Here is a 14770-nt window from a genome sequence, read left to right as displayed (position 1 = left end):
TTGGCAGCCCATGCCTCTGCCTGCATCAGAGCACAGCCAGGGCCTGCAGCACCCCGACTGCCTCACCCCACCTCTGCCCCCTTCCCCAGCCCACTTGCCAAAAGTCCCCTGTGCACAAGGGGCTTGGGCTGGTCATACTTGCAAGGGCATACCCAAGCAATGCAGCTGCTGGCTAACCTGTGCCTGGTCAACCACTGCTTCTTAGTGCTACTTGTACAGTTCAACCTTAAACAAAATTAAAAAAAAAAAAAAAGAAAAAAGAAAAGACGAAAGAAAAAAGAAAAAAAGAAAGAAAAAAGAAAGAAACCTCAATTTCCAACCCTGACACAAATATTCTCATTTTCTTCACCCTTCTCCTGCCTGCCTGCCAGGACTTCTCCCCCAGCCCTCCAGGGTTTATTTAACCCAGTCTTGCTTTGGCTCCTTCATTGGTTCTGTCTTTTTTGGGAGCCAGACAAAAGTTCTCACCCAGCCTTAACCCCCCCCCCCCCCCCCCCCCACCCCCCCTCTTGCAGCAGACTGCTGCCTCTGGCCTCCTTTCCAGAGGACAAATTCAGTTTTCTTTGGGTCTCTGGAGAGGAAGAGAAGCAATACTTATTATTATTCCTTCCCACCATGCTTCCCACAAGCTCCAGCTAGTTCCCAGGTCCCTGCAGAAGTGCAGACATTAGGACATTTTGCCCTTGTATGTTACACGTTTGCTCTGAGTTCAAGAATGAGCACTTCTTTTTGAGCTCCTCAAAATCTGGACAATGTCTGTAAGTCACTGCATCCTCCAAAGTTGTTTCATTGACACTTATTGGTAATAACTGACAACACATAAACTGCACTTTACACATAAAAGTGCAAAGCTATAGACAGAATTGGAACAAGAATTTTGTACAGACTTCCAAAAAAATAGTTCTCTGAAGTTGGCCACATAATTACTTTTTTAAACACCTTGGAAATATTGCCTTGTATTCATTTTTTTTTAATGCTTGAATAACAGATATTGTATATTGGCATGATTTTCACACCTGCAGGATTAACTAGGAAGAAATTAATAAAATCTGCAAGCATTGAAACTGAAGTAGTGCTTTAAATACTTGATACTTACAAGAAAATGGTAGAGAAGCAAAAGCTTTATACCCACAAATTCTTAGAATAACTTTATACATTGATAGGAGAAGGACAAATTTTGAAAACAACATTGATGGTTTTGGACTCCAGTTTTTGCCAAGGACAATATCACACAAGAAATTCAGTGATGAAATCTGCTGTGAATATGTCCTCTGGCACTACTCCTTTCCATGGCTCCTCCTCCAAGCATCCAGCATCTCATTACAAGGTTTACAGTGAGCAAAAGATGTTTCAGTGATTTCTAATTCTTTTTTACAAGATTAGAGATTTATCAGGCTTTTGATTATCTCCAGGATTAATGGCATACATTAATTAAACTGTCATTATGCCTCTTTTTCCACCCTTTTGTAAATATAAACTTGAAAAGTAAGAGCAAGATTTTTATCTGGGTTTATAGAACAAATGCCGCAGAACAGCAGCTTTTGGGGGGGAAAATGTGTCCTTAATCCACGTTTTGAAGGAGAATTCATCAGCCCTGCTCACACGATCAAACATACAAGGCTGTATCTACCACACGTAGCTACTGCTGTGCCTGTTAATGGGGATAAAGGTAAGGCAGCCACTGGTGGGATGGGGATGGGTGGGCAGGGCTGTGTGCCAGCAGCATGGCTGGGATGGCTGTGCCATGTGGCTGGCTGGAGCCACCAGCATGTGTGGGGGGACAGACTCCCCCCAGATCTGGGAAGTGCAGAGGGAAATGTGTTTTCACCCAAAAAATGGCTCTGTTGGGGTAGGCAAGCACCATGTGGAACAGAGAGGGAATTTAGATGGGATTAGGAAGCTGGCTGATAAAGAACGACTGGTTTTGGCTGAAAGCAGATGGGTGCTCTCGCAATCCCTCTGTGTAGCAGCTAATCCTAAATGCACGTCTCTAGAAGTTTGAAAAGACTTTACTTTAAAATATATAAACACATTTATTCCTAGTGTTATTTCCCACAGATTTGCCAAAACTGGGAGCTGAAATTAGCTAATTGCTTATACCAACTAGAGCAAGGAACAGATGTAATCCACAGATGTAATCCACTGCTTCTAGACACCAGAGATCTTGTGCTCAGTCTCTAAATATGATTCCAGTGCCATTAATCCACTCAGAGAAGCTCTCCTTCCCTCTTTAGGTCTTGAACAGAGGACTCAGAAATTTGCAGCTTGAATTTCCAGACAAAGTCCCAGAGCTACAAGTCTGTGCCACAGCAAGGGACCATCCTTTCAGCTCAGATTGTTCTGTGATTGTGCGATCCTCTATGGACAGAGCTCAGAAAAAGGAAGCACCACAGCCTGTGACCAAAGGCTTACGAAGATGTACGTGAGCATCCATTAGTTCAGTAAAATACCATGGAAACATTCAGCAAGATGGACAGCATGAACATGTTAATGACCATAAGCCAGGAAAAATGCTTCAAGTTTTGATTGCATATTCCAAAAGAAAAACAGAAGATTAGAGGCAAACCAGGAGCAGCTCTTTGAACTCGTTGCTGGACAGCATGTTCCTCCACTGATAGTGAAAGGCTGTACAGCACAGGGAGACAAACTGCTTGAGCCTGTTCTGTTTACAGCTTGGGGGCCAGAGATGGGTGATGGGTACAGCTGTAAAAAGATATTCTGCCATAGATGAGCTCAAGGGGAAGAAGTGCCATGTGTTTGCAGCTAAAAAGATGACAACTTTTATTGCCCACTTACATCTGGTTATGACATCAGTATCAAAAGTGGGGGTTAAGCAAGCACCATCTCACCATTCCTGAACCATTCCATAATGCTGAATATGGTCAAGAAATGTGTTTGCACAACCTGCTTTTCCAGTTCGCTATTCCTCAGGACTAACATTAACATGAAAATCCTCTAGGGAGGTGTAGATCTATCACATGATTCCTAGCTCTCAGAAGTGAGCAGAAAGAACAGAAGCTGGGGAAGATGGAGACCAGGGCAGATCCCTCTGGTGCATTAATCCCATCACCAAGTGAAAAGAGCTGCGGTCCAGCTGCTGGCAGTCAGCATAGGCACGCACCTCCTGTTGTTTCTCCACCTGCCAGAAACAGCTTCTTTGAAGATTTCACACCCTGAGGCCTTCATTGCAGAACTGCTTGCCTACTTTTGAATTATTTCTTTTGTTTGGCAAAGCAGAAGTGATGCAACAGCTGAATCCACAAGACATTTCCTCACATGAGGTTCACAGAGAGTTTATCCCATCCCTCTGTGCAGTGCAGTTCAGCTCACCTGTGCTGCTTGTCCCTTCCCGGCAAAGTGACATGTCTATGCTCACTCAGTACAGAAAAGCCATTGTGGAAAGGCAGAGGAGGACTAGTAGTACCAGGGTGATGCCAGTAAAGATTTACTGACTGGATTTACCTTAGTTATAACTCAAGAAAACTTCTGAAATAACTTGTCCCATCCAGCTGAGCAGACTAACAAGAGGTGGGGACTGGCATAGCTGGTGCTGTGCTGCTTTCACACATTCAGTGTGACAGCGAAGGGCTACCAGCAGAGGTAATGGTGGGAGAGCATCAGCAGGTAGAAGGAACAGGAAGGCAGCACCAAGCAAGACCTACTAAAAACTGAGAGCAGAAGCATACTCTGAGCCCCAGTTGAAGACCTGAATGAGTGGGCAGGCCTGAAGGCTGTGCAGCTCCTCGGAACCATCACTGTCTCTCCTGCCTGGAAGGATGTCAGTGAACTTCAGGTTGCAACTACATCCTTCTGGATCTGGTGGCCACAGAAGGATTAGAGACAGCAAAGTGACAGGGGCTTCAGAAGCCGAGTGATTTCCAGCTGCCACCCCTCTTGAGCTCCTTTTGCTGGTGGCTGCTGCTGCCAGACCTGACTCAGAAGGCGCCTGTTTTTCTTTCATTTTTGGCCAACATCTGAAAGACTACAGATTTTTTTCTTGCCCTTTGGATAACTCTGTTGACGTTGCGATCTACTCTTATGAAACTTTTTCCATTTCCCCAGGAAATATTTTGTGTTAATATATTCTTATCCTTTCCTTATTGATTTTATCTGCATTAGACTTTTGCCAAGTCTAATTTTTAGAGCCTTACGTTTATTGTCTTAGGTCCCAGTTGTTAAGTGTTTTGCTGGGCTCCTTTTTTTTTTTCCATGATGCACAGCGCACTTCTTTTAACTGAGGCATAGCTAAGAGGGGTTTATTATTTCCGTGTAAGTCAAGCTGTCATTGTGGGCTAGCGGACTGGGGGAATGTATGAGAAGCAGGGCATATTCCTATGTGCTTACATCAGGGGATCTGAGGCCAAAAGAAAGCTAAATGAATTATTTTAACTAATTAGTTAAAATAAGAAGGAAAAGAATTGGACACATGTGAAGCTCTACGCAGTGACTATTTCTGCTCATTCTGCTGTGTGGGTTTGAGCATCAGTAAACCATTTTGTACTAACAAGTCATTTAGTCACAAATACCTTGTATTTTAGGAACAACCTGGATGCTGGGCTTGTAGGTTTGTCACTTGCTAACGTCTCTTGCCTTTCCAGAGCTCTGTGATGGTGCAGGAGAAGATGGCCCTGGGGCCAACAGGACTCTGAATTCCCAAGCTAGGGCATGTTACTATGTCCCCTCCTTGTATTGATCATTTCTTTTCTTTGCAGTCATCAGCACATGTGTGAGTGTCATTTTTTAAGCCCTAGCTCCTGAAAGCTGTAAGCAGGTGCCTTCTCTGCCAGATGCATGCCTGGCAAAAGCCAGACCCGATAAGAAGTGCCTTTCAAGTCAGCTCATGGAATTCCATCACCTGCACGGGGCTGCGGCCATCCCCCAGAGAGCCCTCACTGGGCAGAACCTGCCAGCAGCTCGCCCACAAGGCTGCAGCCACCACCCAGCTCCTTCCACGCTGTTTGTGTGAATGATGTCCCCAGCTCTGATGACAAAGACAGCTAAACAAATGCCAGAGGTACAGACTAAACAAATGCCTGGCATAAGCAGCAACGAGCAATGGTGGCAGTGCAGTGGTGGCCCAAGGTGCCCCAGCAGAGCACCTCGGAGAGACAAGAGCCCTGCCCGGGAAAACATTAGTGCTGGGGAGTGAGGGAGGGAGACACTGAGCTTGGCCAGAGACACTGAGATGCCAAGTGACTCAGTGGGTGCCATGTAAAGGATGGTCAGATTCCAGGGAAGAGGAAAGAGCTGTTTTCCCAGAAGCTCAGGGAGGCGTTATCACAGCAGAGCTGTGATAATAGCCACTTTCCCAGAATACTGGGAGTGAAAGATACCTTGCATATTAAATGTTATTGATACTAGCAATCTCCAGAGTCTGTTTGATTTGCAAGGGCCTATCACCCAGCCTTGGTCTGCCTTTGATGTGCATTCCTGGATACGCACAAAGCACATTCATTTCCTTTTGCAGTGTTTCATTTGCTGCTAAGAAATCTCTCAGCCCCTCAGACAGGCCTGTGGCTATTAAACCAGTGTCAGTAGTTTTCATATTACTGAGACCCTTAAACAAACTCTGCTAGCTTTCTGCTGCACTGCATACCAGTGTTTTACCATGGTGCAGAGAGTTAAAAATTCCCACAATAAGACCTTTCTCTTCAGAAATTACCCACTATCGTCACTGCAACTACACAAAATATTCATCTGAAAATTGAATTTTTGCCAACACCCACTGTGAAGCCCCATTTTCTAACACTGCAGTATAAAACAGGGCTTCCCTCTCCCTCAGAGGTATCAAAGGGTGCCACCCTTTGCACACGGCAGGAGGAATAGAAAAAGGTACAACTCAAATACAGTCTGAAGGGGCTTGTAAAGTGTGCAGATTTGCATGTGGAAATATTAGTTGGAAGTAGTCTTAACAAAGAAGTGTTTCCATAAAACACTTGCACAAGAAACATCCCAGTAAAAACTAACATGTACGGGAGACAAAGCAGTTCTCTATCATCATGCTGTTTCTTATGCCACTTGTGCCATTTTTTGTCAGCAGGATGACTATAACCAGCCTGCCTATAACTGCATTACTGTTTCCCAGGGCTATGCCTTCAGAGGCTGGTGACCTGAAAAGACAGGCAAACGTGTTGCAACTTATATCTGCTACCAAGGCTGTACAGTGGACCAGCTGAAATTGGAGGAAAGCAGAAGTAATGGAAGTAGACAGAGCCTGCAACAGAACAAGCTGGGACCAAAGCCAAGGTGGAATTGTGGACAAGGCAGGTCCACATTTGAGGGTCAGGTCATGATTCAAAACTTTAATGAGCCTTGAGCACGGTGCATCCAATGGGAAAGCAGGAGAGCAGTCTGGAGTGACAAAAATGTCATGAATCCTTAAAAGCAGGAGGGTAGGGAAGAGAGCATTTGGAGCAGGGTAAACAGGCTGGTCAGATGCCTATAAGACCTAAGCCTAGTGTGAGCCTGCTCTGAGGAGCACTCGGGTGCTGGGCCAGGCCAGTGCAGGTCTCCAACAGACCCTGGGTCATGCTGCAAAGCCTGGGCAGACCCTTCCTAGCTTGTGAATGTGGGAGCTTGTGGCACTAGCCTCTGGGCTTCAAGGAGTGTGTAACTATAAAGCCATCATGACCACGGGAGATGTCATATAAAGAGAGACATGACGATGACTAATGGGAGAGGAAAACGAGGAGACGTGAGCAAACAGAAAAGGGGTCAGCAGTGTAACGGGACAGTCTTTCCTGGAGCCTTGTAGTGCTAGGCAAGAAAACACAGCATGCCTCAGCGCCTCAGCTGAAAACAGGTTCAGGTTACAGTGACAAGTAGTTCTGTGTTTTGAGGACTTCCAACACTCAGATGTCAGCTGAAAAATTAAGGGCTTTAGAAGAGAAACAACGCAAATGTTCTTGACGAATTTCCTTGGCATGGTGGCTGATCAATAGTGCTTTGTTGGGGATTCAGGGGGATCCAGTAAGTTCAGAGTGGAAGAAGGGAAAATCCCAAGCTGATGAAGAAGCACCCCGGAAAATGAAGACACGGAGGCATTGTCCTGAGCAAGCCTGGCCAAGGGTTAGGATGTACAGCATATCACACTGATGACGTTTCAGAAGACAGTGGTGTCACCTAACACTGATTTCCAACACACGGGACTAGCTGACAGAGCAATGTAGAGAGATTTGAAAACCACATTTAGAAGACTAAGGATTTACCACCAGGTAGAAGAAATCAGCCTGAAATTATTCTGACCAACACTGCATGGAACCAGATGCTCTAAGGGGGAGTGGGGAACCCTTGCATGCAGCCATCCATTTCCAAGGATGGTGGTCATCAGGTAAAAGTCTTGTGAGGAAGGCAGCTCAAAGACAATTTCTGAATACAGGGCCACTGATGTCTGGAAGGGAACAGGGTGCTGCAGGCCTTTGTGGATTGGTCTGATCTCAGGTATTACATGAGTCAATAGATATTCAGACCTCTGGTTCATATGTCTGGCCACCAGAAATTGTCCATGTTCCAGGATTTCTAATGCAATTTGCACCTCCAGGATTAAAGCTCACCTTATTATAACAGAGCAGGCTTCAAGTCTTAATTTAAATCCCAGGTAGCTGTTTTAGTCTGCCAAGATAGGACAGATCTGTACTAGGAGTTTTACTGGAACTCTCTTGCTAGGATAATTCCAGCAGAATGACCTCTGTAAATTGCACATTTTTTCACCGTTGGAACTGGCATTTTCCCTTTACTCAGCATCTGCTTTGATGTTTTTTGATGTACTTCCCTGATAAATTAAAGAAATTTAAACACTGAGGAGAACAATGACCATCCTGCCTGCTGCTTTGATAGCCCATATTTAACTGCAGTTAGAGGAATCTATTCCTACAGAAAGAGTTCTGATGGGTTTCAATGTGTAACATGTAGGTGTGAGGTGATATCTGCTTTGGCTGCTCCATGGCAAAATGGACTTCCCCAAAACATTTAATCTCCATTCTGGAGACTACAGCTAGAGGGGCTACTCACAAAAGTGTTTGATGAACTGGTAACACACATCAAGAAGGCAGACTGTATTTTTAATTGATTGGAGCAGCATCCAAGCTCCCAGTATCAAAACAATGATCCAGAAGAAGAATGTCGACGGTGTCTTGGAAGGCACTATGCAGAAGTACCACTCATACCACTTATACCACCATACTGTCACTTATTTCGGATTAGATAGGCAGATTGACAAAGATGTCCCAGGGCAAAGGGAATACAAAGATTACTCTAGTTTTTCAAGAAAAATAAGTGATTATTGTATTATGTCACTATAGAGCAATCTAATGCTAAAACGCTATGGAAAAATTTTTAAGCATTACTGAAGCATTTCAAGACATTTGGGTATTTAAAGATACCAAAGCATGTGTATGAGATGTAGAATATGCTCTTCCATTCATTGGTCTGATAAATGCAGGTGTGTTCCCTGAAAGATGACTTAAATTATAGTACTTCCTGCCATCTTTGAAATACCTAATTTCTTAAGAGTGCAGAATCCCATTGTCTACGTCAATGACAAAAGCCTGGACTTGACCTTAGTAGGAACTTCACCTTTCACTAGCAAGCTCCAAAACATCTCTGGGTGCACCAGCAAGGAATGGTATTTTCTTGTTCATAGAGTAAGTGGGAAAAGTATGCCTTTAATGTTGTTAACTCAATAGAACCATATGATGTTATGTATGGCAAAGCATCAGCTACCCCAAGATTGGGCAGAATAACTGTAATGACTCCCCATCCCACCCAAATAACGTTTTGTTTAGTGTTTCTAGCTTTCTAAACACAGGGCCAGGAGCATTCTAGCCTGGGCATGGTGTCAAGTGTCTTGGCTGTGGTAATGGTATGGCATTAAACAACAGCTGCATTGGAACAAGGACAGGTTGCAAGGAGGAAACTCCTCCCATTTCAGGATCTGTCGCTGCCTGCAGGACATGTGAGGACACTGAGGGCAGCTCTAGGATTATGCCACTTAACTGCAGTACACAGGGAGTGGAAAGGATTTTCTTTGGCTGACTAGACTGGGCCAAACAAGAGGAAAACAATGAATAAAGGTTATAAAATGGGTATTTAGAATTCCCTGCAATGACTGTGAAAAAAATGTAACGGATCAACAAATTCAATGATCACAATTTTAATTAACTTTTTAAGGCAGATGTAGAGATGTCTCCAGGAATGGATGTGATGACAAAGATGGCATAAGTTGCAAGAGGAGTTACCTCACAGCAACTATCTATGCATGAAGCCCCACCTGATGTGGCTGATGGAACAGAGCACCCATAGGCAAGCAGCAACACTGAATATGGACAGAACATGCATGGTGGTCTGTGAAAGGGAGCAGGAGAAGTGTGGTATCAAGAGAAGAAAACAGTGAGGAAGGAAGAGTAAAAGAAAAAGTTTATACAGGAGTACAAAGCAGAAATGAAGCAATGAAGAGGATACGGCTGCACTGAAAAACAGAAGAGCAATTACATCAACCAAAAATAGAGTAAGACAGAAAAGATACAATCTCCAGAAACTGAGCTGAGAACAGGGAGCAGACCATCAGTGTATGTCTTAATCATCAAACTGAATCAGTATTTAGGATGTAGTGACTCAAACTGATGCAATCATGAAGTTCCCAAGTTCAGCTTGAAGAACTGGATGTTAGCTGCTCCTAGATATACTAGCCAGGAGATACTTTCAAAAAGCTGATGAACCAACAAAAGCAATACTATTTTAGTCTTGACTTCAGTAAGTAGGAGGAAATTATAAAAGGCCTGATTATAAAATATAACTTCAGATATAATATTAAACATTCATATTTTCTGGAAAGACTGCCAAATATAGGTCAATAAACAAAAATTGCAAGTCCTAAATCATGTGCTTTGGTTAAGAAAAAGAAAAAATGATGAAGTTGACTGAACTGAAAAACTCAGAGAACTGAAAAAGGACTAATGTTGGTACTTCTTTAAGTCAAAAATACAAAAACTACTTGTAGCGAGACACAAACTTACAGAGATAGAGAAGCACTCCAGACTTAATTGGCTGAGTATCCTCTCAAAGAAGACATTAGGCATTGTCCTTACAGAATACAAACAAATTCTTATGAGCAAATAAAATCATATTTTGTACATCAGGATGTGGAGATGTAAAATAAGAATAAGCCAAAAACTATAATAATTTTAGATGTTGCAATGAAAATTAAAAATAAAGCATTTTTTCAGTAGTATAATAAGGAAGAATAACACAGAAAGATGAAGTGGAGCCACAATGGAGCAGGGACTAAATAGCTTTAAAATTCAATTCATACACTGACTTAGTTTGCAATAAGAAAAACGAAATAAAGTATGGAAACAAGCAAGGCAATTAAAGGAAATTATATCATTTGAGGTGAAAACAAAACTTCAGGTACTCTAATAATGGGCTTCTGTCTCCTAAATTCTAGAAGAATTAGTTAAAGCGAACCACGGTTTTGGTAGCCACAGTTTTGGTATCAAGTTAAAAATGTTGCAATTATGAGTAGAGAAGAGCAAATATGATGTTTCAGGAAGGAAAAAATAGTGTACTGGGGCAGGACCAGTACTCCTGACTTCAAGAGTAGGCATGGGTTTAAAGAACAGGCGTAACTGAAAGGAAAGAATAATTGAAGATATAAAAATAATTGCTGAACAGGAAGAAAGACACATGGGTTTACAAAGTTTAATTATCTCAGGCTGATAGAAGAATGAATTTCCCCTGGGGAAAAAAACCAACAACAACCAAAACCAATCAAAAAACCAGAACCCAACTGATCTAATTCTACTGAGTGTCAGCTGGTATTTTGATACCCTGTCAAATGGAAAATGCTTAATATAACTCAGGAAGGTAGACGATAGAAATGGGATCAAAAATTACACCAGGCTTTCACATTGAGAAGGTAAAGCAGATCATATTGAAAAGGAAACTACTGGGCTGAAGTACATTGTTAGAGCCTATCAAAGATCAGACTGGGTTTCATCTAATTAAATATTTTCCTCTGAGACTTCAGCAAATACTGCATCTTTTCCTGTGGCCTTTTCTAGAGACATAAGTAGACTGTAATTGTCAGCACAATGCAAAACTAGAGTATCACAAAGGAATAAAAGGTGACCTTGAGAAATAGGTAGTAGGAATGTGTTGAACATTAATACTGTGAAGGGCACTATCACTTGGGGATCAAAAATTTTTTTTGTTGATTCTGAAACAACAGATGAGAATGGCTTGGGGGGACGCCTACTACAGTGGTATGAGTTAGATGAGTGTGAACAACTGCTGTGACACAATCCTGAGAAAAACAAATATGTGAAGCCAGCAAATTCTGAATATTGGTGTCTCACACTGTGAGATCCCATCTGAAACACTGTGTACATTCCTGGACATCCCCTGTCAAGAAGGATTAATTGAAACAGGAGCAAATGAGACAATGATCAGACTAATGGAGACTATCCTACAGGAGGGACCGGCGCCTGCTTAGCAGGGAAGAGAAAAAGAATACAAAAGGTTTCTAAAAATACATCAAGAAAGAGTAAACACCACGGGAAGAAAAATATCTATATAAGGGAAAGTGGCATAAGATGGAAACTTAAACTAGTTACAAACAACATTAATGTAGATGATAGAATTTGGCTTTTATGACTCAGAAGATCAAGACTGGCACGTCATCGCAGCAGCAGCACTGGAACAAGAAATATGCCTGGTATACATGGAGCAGGATCCCTGCAAAGAAGGACTGCACCCAACAGGATTGCCTGAGAAGCAGGACACTGTGCTTTGTGGTCCTGTGTGCTCCTGGAGGAGGAGGCAGGCCCCTGCTGCTGGTGGCATGAACACCACAAGTGTTCCTACCTCTGAGGAGTCAGCTGGTTTAACTAGAGCTCTGCAGCTCTCTTTAGACCTTGAATTAAATGCTCTATATGTGAAAATCCCTAAGTGCTCACCTTCTGCAGCCAGCAGTGCCTCTCACTCCTGTTCTGCTTTAGCAGTACAATTCATTCCTCCCATTTGACTGAGAAGCTCTCCATGTCAATCTGGCTGTTGCGCTTTATGCATTGTTATTATATGTTTTGTGTGATTATACCATATCACTGCTGGACATGAACCATTGGCACCATTCCACAGTGGAGGAACACATACTCTGTTCCCTTTTTTGGGACTGCCAGGTCTCTTGACTGCCAGGAATGTGTATTCCCTTATAGACGACACGGTACAACCTTCTCACACTGGAAGGTTATTTGTAACTTACAGAAAAATCATAGTTCCCCAGGCCATGCATTACATAATAAAGCTATAAGCTGTGCATAATTTTACAATGTATTTTCCTTGCAACAGTAGATGTCTTCAGCAGAACAGTGAGTGAATTATACCAAAACCAGTCTAAAGTTGGTTTCTACAGTGGATTAGGTGCCATCATTTTGTCAGAGACATGTGATTAGGAGAACTGCTTTGTTTAAAAGTTACAAAATCTTTTTGAAGTCTAAGCTTGGATGAAGCTAATCTGCACAGGAAGCAAATATTTTTCTTTCTTTATATGTCACTGCTGTTCTTCCATTTCAGCTCCCTAAGATTTTGTGCCTTTTAAAGCAAATAAATACACTTCAGGGCTGATGGGAACTGGGCAGCTGTGTGTTCCTCATCTTGCACAGTGATGGATGTGTCCAAAAGCCTTGGGTTTGCTTGAGTGCCCACTCCAGAGCACAGGACCTTGAGAGTCAGATATTCATGTTTCACATTAACTTCAAGTGTGTGAATAACTTGAGACTCACTGGACCTAGGATTTAGGAAAACAGGAAGAGAAAACCAATACTTGTGGCAGAGAATATAAGACAGGAGAGGAAGCAGGGGAATCACAACTAGAAATCTTGGATAGCAACTAAAGGAGAAGTAGAGAAAAAGAAAAGAACAGAAAAGAAATGAGACAGCTGAGTGAGAAAGACGTGAAGTACTCACCCAGCCAGCACTCATCCAGGAGCTGGATGAGAGGAGAAACAGAAAGCACAAAATTACCGATTTCAGAAGCAGTTTGCTGACCATGCAAAGCAGGTGCTAAACTTAAAGCACACCTAGGTGCATTCAGGAACATGGAATCATAGAATAATGGCATAATATAGGTTGGAAAATACCCTTAAGATCACCGAGTCCAACCATTAACCTGGCACTGCCAAGTCCACCACTAAACCATGTTCCTAAATGCCACATCCACATGTCTTTCAAATATCTCCAAGGATGGTGACTCCACCACTTCCCTGGGTAGCCTGTTCTGGTGCTTGATAACCCTTTCTGGGAAAAATGTTTCATTATATCCAATCTAAACCTCCCCTGACACATCTTGAGGCCATTTCTTCTTGTTCTGTCACTTGTTATCTGGGAGAAGACCCCAACCCCACCTGGCTACGGCCTCCTCTCAGGTAGCTGTACAGAGCAATAAGGTCCCCCCTGAGCCTCCTTTTCTCCAGGCTAAACACCCCCAGCTCCCTCAGCCGCTCCTCACAGGACTTGTGCTCCAGACCCTTTACCAGCTCCACTGCCCTCCTCTGGACACGCTCCAGCATCCCAATGTCCTTCCTGAACTGAGGGGCCCAGAACCGGACACAGCACTTGAGGTGTGGCCTCACCAGTGCCCAGTACAGGGGGGACAATCACTGCCCCGGTCCTGCTGGTCACACTATTGACAGGATGCCACTGGCCAGGATGCCATTGTCCTTCTTGGCCACCTGGACACAGTGCTGGATAACAGGTTAAAATTAAACACAAATCTAATTTCTTTTTTGATCCCATTCTGAAGCAGGACTTAGATTAAGAACAGATTCAGAATATCTGTTTTGGGCAATTTCTTTATCTAATTGAAAAAGAGCACCATGAAATTTTCACAAAGTAAATGAAAATGCTGAAAACCCACCATTTTTCTCCATAAGGATATTTCACATTGACTTTTGCATTTCCACTAAGAGAAAAGCTCAAATATTTTGAAAAAGATTATCCCGATGTAAAAGAAAAACACCACATTTTTAAAACTGACAGTGGAAATTTTTAAAAAAAGAGAAGTAATAAACCAGATTGAAATATTTCATCTTCCTTAGAAGCTTCTGGAGGTTTTCCTTTTCTAAAATAAAATGCTTCTGCCATACTCATGTTTCCATGGAAACTTTCTATGTTAACATGAATGGCATTGTTTAACTGAAAAAACAGTCTTCCACTGGAAAAAAATTGACTAGTTCTTGTGTGGCCATTCACACCCCTTTCTTTATTCCCAATATCTTTTTCCAGTCTTGATCGGTTAACCCCCTGCCAAAAAAGCTCTGTCCACTAGAAAAAGGAGCAGACAAAACGTCTTCTGCTGCTCTGCACATTGCTGTGCATACTCTCTGCTTTTTCACATTAACTCTTTCTCCACCAAGACCCCAAAGAAAGCAGGTTTTCAGGGCATCTGCCACCTCCCTCTCTGCAGGACTAGTATGATGGGGCAGGATCAAACCAGAGACCCCATCCTCACACCCTTGCTGTGGGCAGTGGGAGTAGCCCAGTGGGAGCAGGCAGGCTCTGGTCCTCAATAAACACATATGTTTCGTTGTGCTTCATGTTGACTGTCCTGTTCCCTCCCTTAGCTGCCTCAGAGTTGAGTAATACTGAGTAAGTGCTGATAACTGACAAAGGAATTCTGTGTGCAAACAACACTGGCAACTCAGGCCTGAGGTGGGTTGAGCAATTTTTTAAATTGCTTCTGTGCTGAGGAGGATTTCTGAGGAGGAACAGCCAA

The sequence above is a fragment of the Corvus moneduloides genome, chromosome 1 (genome assembly GCF_009650955.1).
Source record: "Corvus moneduloides isolate bCorMon1 chromosome 1, bCorMon1.pri, whole genome shotgun sequence".
NCBI lineage: Eukaryota > Metazoa > Chordata > Aves > Passeriformes > Corvidae > Corvus > Corvus moneduloides.
This window is presented reverse-complemented; position numbering follows the sequence as displayed.